At 48.7% G+C, this 13,689-nt stretch overlaps 1 protein-coding gene across 1 annotated transcript in view; it reads left to right on the top strand.

Moving 5' to 3' along the window:
- shg (DE-cadherin) overlaps positions 1-13,689 on the top strand; it is a 42,727-nt gene that overhangs the window by 18,261 nt on the left and 10,777 nt on the right. The gene's annotated exons all lie outside the window — the stretch shown is intronic.

Here is a 13,689-nt window from a genome sequence, read left to right as displayed (position 1 = left end):
GGAATGGATTCTCGATGGTCGGCGAACGGGCCGCACGAAACGTACTCCGACGGGAAATTAGCCTGGAAAGCGGCGTTCGCAGCGGGGCTTCCGGTAATTCGTACGTTCGATAATAATTGACGTAACGAGGACGTGTCGGGCCGCGATCGATGCCGCGATCGGTGTACGCGCGTACGTGCAATATGTTGCAGTCCCGACGGGCCTCGGCCGCGCGAGTTGCCCCAAGTTCCCGCGAGTTACGTACCCGGTTTTGTCGGGCGGGTCGCGAACCCACGCGGAAACCTAACTCGCGCCTAATCGTCTCGGAGCTCGTAGCTCGTTCCTCGCGATCACGGAGCGCATTGTCCGCGACGGAACGACCCGGCGAAGTTGGGCAAGTTGGCTCACCCCCGACTTGAGGGTCGCGTTGCGTGGCATCGCATCGCTCTCGGCCGCTATCGGCACGCCGCGCGCGGGTTTTCCATCGATCCGCGGCGCTGCGGTTCGATTCGTGTGCACCTTGTTTTTAATAAAGTTTCGTTCGCCCGCGACGCGACGAAACCGTATAAAATCGATCGGGCGCAGCAACAGCTACCGGCGCGGCAGCGGCTACCAAGACGAGTCCATCCGTCCTATACTTGCACCGCGGCCGTTGTTATCGCTACTACTACCACTACCGCTGGCCACTGCTACTGCTATGGTTACACTACTGGTATATTACGGGTGTTCGCGCGCACCCTTCTTCGCAGCGAGAGCGGCGCTATTTTTAGCCGCGAGTTCTATCCATACTTATGATTTATGAGACGCGCCGCGCCGCGCCGCGCTGTTTCGTCCCGACCGTCTCGGCCCGTCCCGTTTCATCGCGTTTCATCGCGTTTCATCGGGACGCGGAAAATGTGGCAGCTCGTCGTTCGAGCCGACGTTTCCCGCGACTCCCGACGGGTTGTCCCGATTACCTCTAATCCTCGCCTCGTCTCTCCTCGCCTCGCCTCGCCCCGACCCGCGGCCTTTCTCCCTCGGGCCCTCTAGTAAACTCTCGCGACCCGAGCGTAGACCTTTTTTTTTTCGACGTGGCGACCTTTGACCGAAGAGAAGAAGAAGAAGAAGACGACCCAGTTAAAACGATCGATGCAGGACGCGCGGTTCTTGGCTCCTCGGATAGAGTACGTACGTATTCGACGATGTAATAGGCTCCGAGCTTTTGGGCGATACGAGCATCGAATCGACGGAACGCGATCGCCGGCAGAGACGAGAGGAGGAAAGTTATGAAAACCGTGGGAAGCCACCGTGGGAATAATTCCCTCGAGTTTGATGGTGGCCGCCGTTGGCCGGTGGTCGCGCGTGTGTCACCTTTACCAACGCGCTCCCTCGGGCGATCCATCGGGATCACCGTTTGCAAAATTTCCCTCGGCGTCAATGATCCGTCCTTCTGGACCCTCGACTTCGACTTTCGATCGGCCGCGGCCTACGGTAGAGAGGCCAATTACTGTGCCCCGTTGGCGGACCTCGGGAGTTTCCGCTATTAAAAATAACTTCAGCGATTTAATCGAGATTTCTTGAGAACTTAATGGTACATTTCGAAGTTCCTTTCACCGATATCAATTTCCCCATCATGCAAATGTCAAACCTTCTTTGAATATTAGAAGGTAGAGCCAGAGTTTCACCGTGTGCTTGTGATACACAAAAATATCCACCCTGAATAGCGAGTCTCAATAACAGTGCACAATAGAAATTTAATATTTAAAAAATATAACACAATTGTGATAAAAACAAAATGTAATAGAAATGTCATGAATCATTTGAAGGTTATTTAGATATTTGTTTTATTTAGAGATATCTGTTTTAATAAAATTTCACATTTAGCCTGTGGTAAGCGGCACAGTAACTAACGCACGGCAAATAAGCAACTGAAATTGAAACTAAAAACAAAAATTCAAATAAATAATCACTGTTTCGTTTCACCGTAATCTTAATACGTTCTACCAATACAATTAACGTCGCGATATCTTACCTAGAACGATTTATTTTACCGAATATCGATCCCCATTCGCGTTGTGTATTCTCTTCAGCTTTCTCATAAGCTCTAAAGAGAACTTCGCAAATTCAATATCAAGAGATTGAAATGATTTTTGCGGTATTTGATGAACTTCTGCCTGTTACACGCTTAACTTTAACGAATAAATCATTAAATTAAATCCAAACAGAACTACTTAACACGTCGTGCTCGATCAATATAAAGCTAATTATAATTGAAAATAAACAAAAGACGCAATAATTGGCTATCTCATCGTAACCGGGTTCCGCTACCCTACAACCCCGTAAAACTTCGAATTGGCGCTCTCCGGTCGCCACGTGGCGCTCGAAACATTTCAAGCGCCACGATTTCGGCGCCGAATCGAACGGTGCGTACAAGCCGCGCGCGACAGCGCAGCCCCGAATACTGGGAAACTCTCCTTAAAGAGAAATTGGCAAAACGGAGCATCGTCGGAAACAGGGACACCGCGCAAGGATAGAGCGATCACGGGAGAGGAGCCATCCTTCGGAGCAACGAAACGAGAGAAAAATAAAAGAGGAATAAGAGGAAGGATGAGGAGGAGTTCGGAGGGGAGGGGGTGGCACGGAAAGCATCCCGCTGAAACTTTCTACTTGGCCAGATTGAAATTGTTTTTCATCGCTCTCCAAAACGAGGGCAAATAGGTGTTGGCGCGATGCCTCCCGGACCAATTCGGCAGCTTCTTTTTTTTCCCCTGTTTTCCACTCTCCGCTCTTCGTCCGATCAATCCCATCCGCGTTTCAAACTTTTCGAAAAATTCCGAATCGTTCGCTCGATGAGAACGCGCGCGACGTTCGTTCGTCTCGCGGAGTCCAACTGCGTTCGGAGTATATTGCTACCCCATCTGACGCGGGGACAATCGGCGGGGGTTCCCTTTCGGCTCCCCTCGTGCTCCCCTTCGGTTCTGCAGCGGTTCCCCTTCGGTTTTCCTAAATCGAATCGAGATTCTGCGGGATGTTGCAGCCTGCGTAACAGTCTGTTTTACGATATTAAATCATACCGTCCGCTGCGCTGACTGGTCGTTTGCCCCCGCTCCCTCTCACCCCCGCCACTGTTCGTTTCGGTTCGGTTCGTTCCCTCGATTTTTCAAGCGGGACCTTTGGCGACGTCTTTCCTGCGAGCCGGCGTAAACTCGTTCTCCACAGGGAAGACGCCCATTAGGTCGGGTCAGGGGGAAACGGGGTCAAATTGAAAGGGAGCGGGTGGTGGACGGGACTATCCTGACCACGGACCGACGACGCCCCGCGACTCGCAAATTGATTCCATTTGCATAGCATACGCCTATTCGAATGCTCGTGACGCAACGCGCAACGGCGCGGCAGCTTGCGTCCCCTCTGCCTCTGCCTACGCCCTCACCCTCGCCCTCGCAGTGCCAGTACTCTTTGACCTATAGCCGGTCGGTCTGTTCGCGAACACCTCTCGTACACCTCTCGTACATAGACCTTGTCGGTCAAGCCGGCTGAGCGACCGCTGCAAATTATCAGCAAACGCGTTGGCCCGTATTTAGTCGGGTCCATCTGAGAATTTCTCGCGCGTGTCGCTCTCGCGAATACTCGCAAATTGTTTAGCCATTTAGGAGCAGGTTCGAGTCGCTATTCCGTCTCGCGGAATTTTTTTATCTAATCCACTACGACGCTAATATAAATATTGCCGCTAGGATCTAACGTGACGGCGACGTGACCCGCGAAGAGCTGCTCCGACCAATACGAAACCGGTTCGAGACTAGGGAGCAACTGTCGAAAGTTTTGCTCCGAGATGGACACCAGCCCGTACGCTATGTCCTAGCTGGACGTCGCCCAACGACAAATTCGTCGTCGCCCAACCGCCGACCAACGCGACGAGAAACAAAAGTCGTCTTATGATCGCGTACAAGTTGGCGATGCGTGCGATTCGACAGACTCGCGTTTGTCGCTCGCATTGCTTGAGTTTGAAACTGGTTCGTTTCTTGTCGCTTAAATTTTGTCCGTTGACAAAATTTAAAAAAGTCACTGCTACGTATCTACTCGAAACTATGCGCGCGATGTGATAAAATACGCCGCCATAACCGGTCTCAGACTCATTGCAATGCGAAGCGGTCGCTACGAATTTTCCGGCACTAGCGTGAAAGCAATGAAAAAAATCTTTCGGGTAAAAGTTACCCGGTATTCGACGAACAATAAATTGTGTTACCGAAAATCTGCGTTGAAGTTTTCATTCGATAGAAAATAAAGGTGACACGAATTTTTTTGTAGAATCATATAATTTTTTTTTATATGAATCAATGCGTGGTTTGCATTTTCTTTGACAAATTATTAAAGGCATTGTGGTCGAAAATTGATCTGCTTTGAAGTTATGAGCTTTCGTACCGGACGTTCATATGAACGCCGCACAGTGTGACGTCTTTGTTAAAGAAATTAATTATTTCGCGGAGTTATTGATTCCCACAGTGCAAAAAAAAGTCTATTTTATTGAACAGACGGATGGAAAACTATAAGAATTATATATCGGTGGGCAAAGAATGAGAAAAAAGACTTTCTTCGCATTTGTTCAGATTAATTATCATTTTGTCGTAATTGACAGTAAAGGTGATGGAATTCACAAAAGATTCTTCGATTTTTATACGTATAATTATGCTACTGCACCATGTCTTCTCTTCCGCGTATTTTCCGCTATTATACAGGGCGTCCTAAAATTAGTGTCCGGGAAATTAGAGATTCCGGAGGTAATTCGAAACAACTTTTTCCTTTACAAAAATTTTCTCCGAGACATCGTTAACGAATTATTAACGAAAAACACTGACCAATGAAAGGCGAGCTCGGATGGCGCGCGGCGACCGGTTCCGCTCATTGGCTCGGCCGTCTCGCGCCACCTGATCTCGCCTCTTATTGGTCAGTGTTTTTCGTTAATAACTCGTAAACGAAGCCGCAGATTGCATTTTCGCTAAGGAAAAAGTTACTTCAAATGACCTCAGGAATCCCTCATTTCTCGGAAACATCATCATTTTGGGACATCCTGTATATTTTACATAACAATTTTCAATAAGAAAGAGGAAATCCGACGTCGGTAAGGACATCTTCAAAAGTAATCAATCCAATCGCAAATACACTGTAGTACGCGTCAGTCGATATACAGGGTGTCCCAAAATTATGGTAATTCCGGAAAATGACGAGTTCCTGATGCGATTTGAAGTAACTTTTTTCTTCACAAAAATTTTTTCCGAGGCATCGAGCTATTGAAAAACAATGACCAATGAGAGGCGTGCTCGCTTGGCGCTAAGCGACCGAGCCAATGAGCGGAATCGGGCTTCGCGCGCTCGTTGGTTGGGCCGCTTCGCGCCAGTCGAGCTCTCGCCCCTCATTGGTCACTGTTTTTCGTTAATAACTCGTTAACGATGCCTCGGAGAAAATTTTTGTAAAGGAAAAAGTTGCTCCGAATGACCTCAGTAATCTCCAATTTCTCGAAAGTACCATGATTTTGGGACATTCTGTATGGATACTGTTGGAATTGACCGATAGATTTCGGCCGTTCGGACGACAGTGTTTTTGTCGTCGCGCGATATCCTGCCAGAACGTGGCGTTGGTACGCGCGTTGTTTTCGCCGCCGAGAAACCGCGCTCACAATGGACGAGCGGGGATTGTGTCGAAAAATTGCAAACAGGACAGAACAGAACGGTGGAATTGTTGGCCGGGGAAGGGCCGTTTATCGTTCGACATCTCTTTGAATTACAGGGACAATGTTGCCCGCGGTACGTGCGCGTGGTCGGTTTACGAGATCGCAATATTCACGACAAATCTTTGTCGCGCCGCAAAATTGAAAATGGAATTTTTCGGCGTGCCGTATGGACCGCGTCGGCGGTCGGGGCGCGATCACTGCCGCCGCTTTACCATTTGACCCGCGAAACGGTGCAGCCGCGGCCGGGGTCGAGCCATTTCCGTGCTGCGCCATCGAATTGAATTACTCGGAACATACGAATATCGAGAACAACTAATTCTGTCGAATCGTTTTCAGAGTCTTGGAATAGCCGCCTTTCGCGAACATCCGCGGCTCGCTAATGTTGCGGCACGCAACGGGATCTAATAATTTCCTGTTCTTGCGTCCGATAAAATCTCTGCTCTGTTCCCAGCGTGTGCCGCCCCGCGTCGTCTCCCTCCCTCCACCCTTTATCTGTCGTTCTCGCGCGATTCGTAGCATCCTCGACAGAACCAGTGCCAGAGTCAAGTCGGATCGGGCGACCGGGGCGGAGGGAAAGAGAGAAATAGGGATTGTCACAGCCGGCGGGGTAACGCCGGTGACGCGTAAAAGCGAAACGGGCCACGTTATTGTGGTCTAATTGTTCACCAACGAAATAACAGTGTACACGGGCGAATCTCGTTGCTTGCGTTGCCTCGCGTTGCCTCGCGCAAGAGAGAAATCGTTGTCGAAACTTTCGGACGAGCATAGCTCCGCTAAAACCGACCGCGCGATACGTTGGAGATACGAGATATGCGGGTGGTTGGACGAGCGAGACCGTTTCTGCTCGCGGGCCTCCTCCACCGAGCCGGAACCCGTCCCCAACTTATAATAATAACAATAATAATAATAATAATAATAATAATAATAATAATAATAATAATAATAATAATAGTTCATTGACATCAGCGAGAGAGACTCGCTGTTACATAATGCACGGTAATTACGAGTATGTATATTGTGTGTTACAGTATAATATATAATTTATCGTTGTTGTTGTTATTATTATTATTAATATTAATATTAATAAAAATGACGCCGGAGAAATATTGAAGGCATCAAAATGGTCACTCTTAATTCGTTCGTAGTTCTAACTATTCTAGATATTCAATTTTGACACTCTAGTATAGGAATCGGCATTTCCAAGATGTTTACGAGGACGAGGAGAGGATGAGTTGCCGGTCAGCCGAGATAGCTTAATTGCTTAAAGCAGTCGCTTAGTAAACGTAAGATCCGGGTTCGAATCCCGGTCCCGATCTATCCAATCAGTCGACTCATTTTCTCCTACGCTAGCGAGGTTTTGCTTCTGTCGACCTGAAGAAGTTCAATGGTACGCAGTGACTTTGGATGGTAATAATTCCAGTTGAGAAAGTTCCAATATGGGTGAACAATCAATTATGCCATTTATGGTTTCGAATAAAAAGAGCAAATCCACAGTGGTTCTTCCGTACTCGAGTGATAGGCGTGCTTAGTACGCTAACAATAGGATCGTAGTTGTGGGAGAAATGAGACGGGTTAAATTTACTATGAATTTAAATATACATATAAACATGATATGTATGTAATTTAAAAACATGTAAATATGTAATATAGAATATATATAATATAAACAATATGTAAATATATAATATAAAATATATGTAATGTAGAATATATATAATATAAAAAATATGTAATATAAAATATATATAATATAAAAAATATGTAATATAAAATATACAAAATATATGTAATATATTTTTAAAAAAAGTAGTATAAAATATATAAATATGATAGGTTGCGACAATTTTTATGTTGCGATAAGAGCGGAACGCGTTTAAACAAAGGCTAGCAATTATTGAACAAATCAAGGGTGCCGCAGAAACGGAAACAGCCGACAGCGCACATAGGTCAATATGATTTCACGGTGAACAAAATGGTTCTTCGCTTCTCCCTTCGATTTCTTATCGACCGGAAACGGAACGCCCCGAATCGCGCGACTGTACGATTGGCGGGGATTGCTCCCTTCCAAGAGACGATCCGCGTCATCGAAACTCCCCCCGTTAATCGTTCGCGCGACTCTGCAAATGCGTGGGCATAGCCGTCAAAGACTTCCGGTTTTCTGCCGCCACCGCGGCCTGCGAATCAAACATGGCCGTCGCGTTCCGGGTTCCCAGTTCTCTTCGGAGTTTCGAGGAAGTTTGCGTTGCCAATGTTTACCGTAACGTAAGGTTTGCGATCGAGACGATGGTGTAAACTGCGAATCGAACGAAGCGGCAGACGAGAGAACCCGAATCCACGGAGCTCGGATGGTCGAGCTTTTCATGATCTTCTCGAGGATTCTCGCGTTTCGAGTTTGCGAGGAGCCGACTCGGGGGAGCGAATCGAGGGACCGGGAGGAACGCGCGACGGCCTGGAGTTTCCGACGGACGTCAGCGGGTCTCGTACCTTTGTCGTCGGCTTTTATGCCCGTCGACGGAAAAGTAGACGGAGTCGCGTAACTCTTGGCCTGTAATTAACCGCGAACTCTCGGCTCGGCACGGCCCTGTGATTCGGTCGCCTTTTCTATGCAACCCCAGCGAGCCCGGGCGTCGTCGGTTACAGTTTTCAAGCCATCTCGCGCGAACGCTGAGCGCATCCATCGACGGATGCGCGAATCGGCTCCGAGCCGGCTCCAAAGAGAAACCGAACGAGGAATTAAGCATTCTGAAAGAGAAGCGGACGCTGCAGGTGGCTGGCAGTCGTCGCGTGGCCGCACGCCGCCGTTCGTAGTTTAATCTCGCGAATATGCACTCGAGGATAAACTCGTAGGTTCTCGCGCGAGAGTCGCGTTTTCATTCGCATGCGGGTACGCCGCGCGCGCGCGCGCGCGTCACTCTTTCCTCCGGTTTTCAAACGAGAACGGGAGACGCGATACAATATGCAACGACCGACCGTAAAAGCTTGATGAAAACGTTACCTCCGATATGGCTGATCTCTACCGGCGTACCAGCCCGGCAAGTACAAAAGGAATGTCCTATGCGGTGTTATTAAACCTTTGTTGCGAACCATTTACCTTTTCCTTTCACCTCGTGCCTCCTGTCTGCTGCTTCCTGCCTTCAGACACCGATTAACCTGTCGGTGTGTCCATATCGTCGGACCGCGTCTTCTTTTTTTTTTTCGTCGTTCAGCCACCGAAGCCCAGTATGTATACTTCTCCTGAGCGGAGAAGAATCGAATTCCGTCGTTCCCTAGATCCCACGGAATTCGCTGTAACGAAACCGCCGAGTCCAACGACTCGACCCGGGAGTCGCGCGTGCCAACCGTTGACCCCCGCTCTTTGAACGCGCGCCGCTCTCTGAAAACCGTGGAAAAGCGCTCGCATTCCGCGCCCGACGTCCAACGTCCAAGGGGCCGTCGCGATTGGCGAACGGCCCCGCGGGAAAACACTGGTTCGAGCGAGTTCGACGAACTCGCGTCTCCTCGGCACGACACGAACGGAATGCGGGGATTATTTCGTTAAAGACGATCGGCCTGCGACGGGAACGGCGACGTCAGCGACGGCCGCTCGCGACCAGTCCGATATTACTTGGAAAGTACGCGGCTCTTACCAGTTTGCGAGCTGCCGTGGCGTTCGGTCAGAAGTACCCGGCGAAGACCTAAGCTACTTAACGTAATCTAAATCCGCGTGGTAATCCTTTGGCGGTGAAACTGAACCGGGAGGAGTTCGTTGCCCGTAAACTGGGTAAAATCTGGCAAACGAAGGCTTTTTCCGTACCTCGAGGATCTCTGGGACCGGGAAAGAGGCTCGGGAAACCGATGCTTCTCGGCCGATTTGGCTCGCCTACGCGCCTCTCCGCCCCCATCGGACGGTCGTCTAATCGAACGGCAAACACGTAGGGGAGAACGACCAAGAATGAATATTGGATGGGACGTTACCATTGTCACGAAAATTTGCGAATCATTCCGTAACTAAGTTATACATACTGCGTAACTGTGTTAAGTGTATCTAATCACTTGTAATTGGAAGTCGCTACCAGTTAATTCTTTGGGGCAGGGTGGGATTCAAAATCAGTCCCATCTTTTCGATGCATGGCAATGCATCGACATTTTTAGTCTTTGTCGCAGGGGTTACTGCGACGGTTTATATAAAATAATCCGAGAGAGTTTTTTTGGTTTTTATATAACGAGAACTTTAATATAACTTGTAACAAAAGGCGATGAGGTACAGTGTGTAGAAGGTAAAGGTAAACGAGTGACGGATGAGACAGAAATGTGAACACGTTGAGAGTCGGAGGAAAACTTGCTAACTGACGTCTCCCGGTCGAGAGGTCCTCGTATTTATTGGGGAGAACGTATTGAAATTGGTAAGGGAAAGTCCTTGGGAAAGGCCTTTCCCGAAGATTTTCCGACCGGGGTGATCCGGGACCTATGGTCCGAAGCTGTGTCCCAACGTTTTTATTGTTTTATTGCGGTGTGTACGCCTTGCGTCGGGAAAACCCGAAAAAGGCATATGCACACCCCGTTTTTGAAGGACGTGTCTTTTTATGTCTGGTCCGCCACAAGACCCATCTTGAAATATTGCAATAGCTGCATGCGCATTCATGAACCCATGTGGCACGATGGGACTATTTGAGTCGCACCCTATAACAACAAATTGAATTGAATTATTATATTTTTGTTTTTATATTATGCGATTCTTTTGCTAATAAAAATACGGCAATTTTGTTTAATTTAAAACGCGATACAATTTCTGTGCAACATGGGTCTATTTTACTTTCTGAAATCCTGTGCCTCAAAGAGTTAATACGTAATTATGAGAGACAATAGATCTTTTCAAGTTTGAAAGTAAAGAAGATTGTCTTCCTAATTATTTTGAAAACCACTGGAAAACTGTTCTTGCAAAGATGTAAAGAAGATTTATTTCAGAAAAAAAACAATACTTATAAGAATAATACCGAGATTACTGTAATTTTGTTACACCATCCTATTCATAAATACGCCTGTCCCATTCGATACCAATTGCTGAATGGGACAAAATGCATTGTTTAACCCTTTGGAATCTGACTTATTTTTCGTTAATTTGAGTTATATCTGAAGTCAAGTTTTACGTACATGTAGATGATAATAACAAGAAATGTTGGTTTTATTAGTATTGGCCCGACTTCACCACCAAACTAAGAGGTTATGCGGTTACATATAAACAAAGATGTGCTTTCACCACCAAACTGAGAGGTTATGTAATTACATGTAAATAAATATGTGCATGGTATGCATTCTAAAACAGGTATATTCGTATATTGTAGAAAAACAGGATTCATTTCTCCCATTAGTCGTACGAAATACATAGATGGAACACATATGTTCTGATAGACTCCAAAGGGTTAAAAAGATTAAAGACAAAGCAAGTAAATGTAGAAAAAACTCAATTACACTACATATATGCATTCTTACAATAAAAGAACTGATCTTTCAAATGTTTCAAACTCGAATTTTGAACAGGTCGTTTAGTATTTTGTTGTCTTGTATTAACACGTTGAATGCCACGGGGGTCACCGGTGACCGGCGCGCCCAAATTGATAGAAATATATATAATTTCAAACAAATGTCAATATCTAAAATTTGGTATTATTACCATCGTCGATTCAAACAGCGACCCCTGTCGCAATTAACATGTCAAACATGGTTATACACCGTAACTTATCTATTGCAGATAATATTTCGACATTGTATGTATCGCATAAAAGAAAATTCATCGTGGCGCCACGGGCAATTTCTGTAAAACCGGCGTGGCATTCAACGTGTTAAACAAATGCGTCCCATTCGTGACAGTTCTTCTCCCCTATTGCGAAGAAGGTCCGGGGAAACTGCCGGATAGATTCGACGAAAAATGTAGCGGGAAACGGGGTTGGACGGAATGGAACGCGACTCCGCACCCTCCTGGGCGTTCTCGGAGGGTTACGTGGTCGTTGAAACGAACCGATTCTGTCGGAGTAATTAGGGACACGTGGCCGAAGAGCGAACGAAATTGCTCTGCCTGACGCGGCGAGAACGAAGAGCAGGGGAACGAAACGCTTTCGGCCGGGTTGCCCCGCTTCTCGACGTCTAACTTTTACTTTCGTCTACGTTCGAGTCCGCACCGAATAAACGGGGATGCTTATTCGAGAGGAAGTTCAACGAATATCCGAGCTCGCATCGCTGGCCGTGCCGCCGCGATAGAAACAGAAACGAGACGCGAGGTCGGATAAGCAAAGAGTTTTGCAACGTTTCGGCAACAGGTGGCCCGGGGCTCGCGGGCTGTGGGCGCTTCCAAAAAAATTCGGAGTCGAAACGCGACGCCGATTCCAACGTTCGCGCGCGGTCCAGGGTGCGGAACGTTTGGTCGAGGGAAACTTGGCGATCGAGATTCGGTCGTGCACGGTGCCGCGACCCGTGACCCGCGTTCGAACGTTCGCCGAGAACCGATCCGGGGCGACGCGATGCTACGGAGGACGAGGTGCGGGGCCAGTAGCGCGGCCAGAAGCGGGCGCGGGAGGCGGAGAGCGAAGCCCCTCTCGACGCTAATAAGAAGGAGCAACCGGAGCTCCCTTTGACGTCGTTGGTTTCTTTGGCAATTAACGGTGGGAACGGTGTAACGAGAGCGTAACCGAACGAACGGACGAGCGGACGAACAAACTGCAGACGGTGAAAGAGAAAAGGGTGAAGCGCCCGGTACTCGACCAGTAGTCGCGGGATTAAAAGGGAGAACGCGTCGATATATACTTCGCCGTCGTCGATACGACGAACCTCGCCGAACGAACCCCGTCTCCTTTTTTCTTCTTCGGTTCGTCCTCTCTTATTTTCGTTCCATCGACCGTAGCGGCGTACGGTCTTTTCGATTCGATTGGACTCGATTCGTGGATTCCTTTCGCGTGAGAAGGAGAGAGACGGAGCCACGCTCGCGCCCATATTCGTATAATTCGTATCCGCGATAACGTCCGACGAACACGCGACAACGCGGCCGATTCCTTTCGAGGGTTTCTCGGGGCGCGACGCGACATTGCGACGAACCACGCGAATCGAGGAGAAACTGTCTCGCGAAGTCACGAGTCACGCGAGAGGCCAAGGGACTCTCTCTCTCTCTCTCTCTCTCTCTCTCTCTCTCTCTCGGCTCGCCTTCTTTCCTTTCGGTTGCTCCTTTTGGTCTCCATTTTGATCCCCATTTTGGACCCCGACTCGTCTCCCTTTGGTTGCTCGTTCCCGTACCGTAATACTATTCGTGCCTGTCCCGCGTCAGCCAACGAACCACGTCCGATCGGCCTTGTAAAGTACAGAGGCCGTGGCGAGGTGAGGCGGGGCGCGCGTCAGCGGGATCGCGTTCATCTTCTCTTCCATTCTCTTCCATTCCCATGGCTCGCAGATTGCAGCCGACGTTTTCCTCCGGCAGAGGAAACGAGCACAGTTTCGAAGACGTCGCCGGTTATGCACGGCAAACGTATCTTAAGCGCGATCGAACCGGAGTACAGAGTACACGGCGTAATCGCGTTAAGAGCATTATCGAGGAGGAGAACGGGCCGAACCGAGGAACCCGGCCGGGAACGGCGAACCCCAGGTCGGAAAACCAGTTCGACCGCGTTCAACCAAACCTCGCCCGGCTCTCTCTCTCGACTCTCTCGCAAGCCAGATCGCAAGCGCGATTACACGCTTCCTCGGCATTCTTTTCTATTCCCCGAGACGTTTCCCGTACTCTTTCGCGCAACCGCGATTTCCGGACGATCTCGCGATCTCGGTCGGACGCGATCGAAAAAGTAGGTTAGCCGCGTGGATGGGTGTTGGTCGTTTGCGACCAGCGACGCGACGCCGCGCCGCAACGACATGCATGTCCGAGCTCGAATGTTGCTTTTTCCCCCGCAACGCGAGTTATCGACACGCGCGTCCAATGTCCATCATCGACGTATTAATTGCCAATTACTCTTCCCTCGTTGCACCGACGAGATAGACACGATCAGCTA

Source organism: Megalopta genalis, chromosome 15 (genome assembly GCF_051020955.1).
Source record: "Megalopta genalis isolate 19385.01 chromosome 15, iyMegGena1_principal, whole genome shotgun sequence".
NCBI lineage: Eukaryota > Metazoa > Arthropoda > Insecta > Hymenoptera > Halictidae > Megalopta > Megalopta genalis.
The sequence above is the reverse complement of the archived record's forward strand: the minus strand, read 5'-3'. Positions and strand labels throughout refer to the sequence as shown.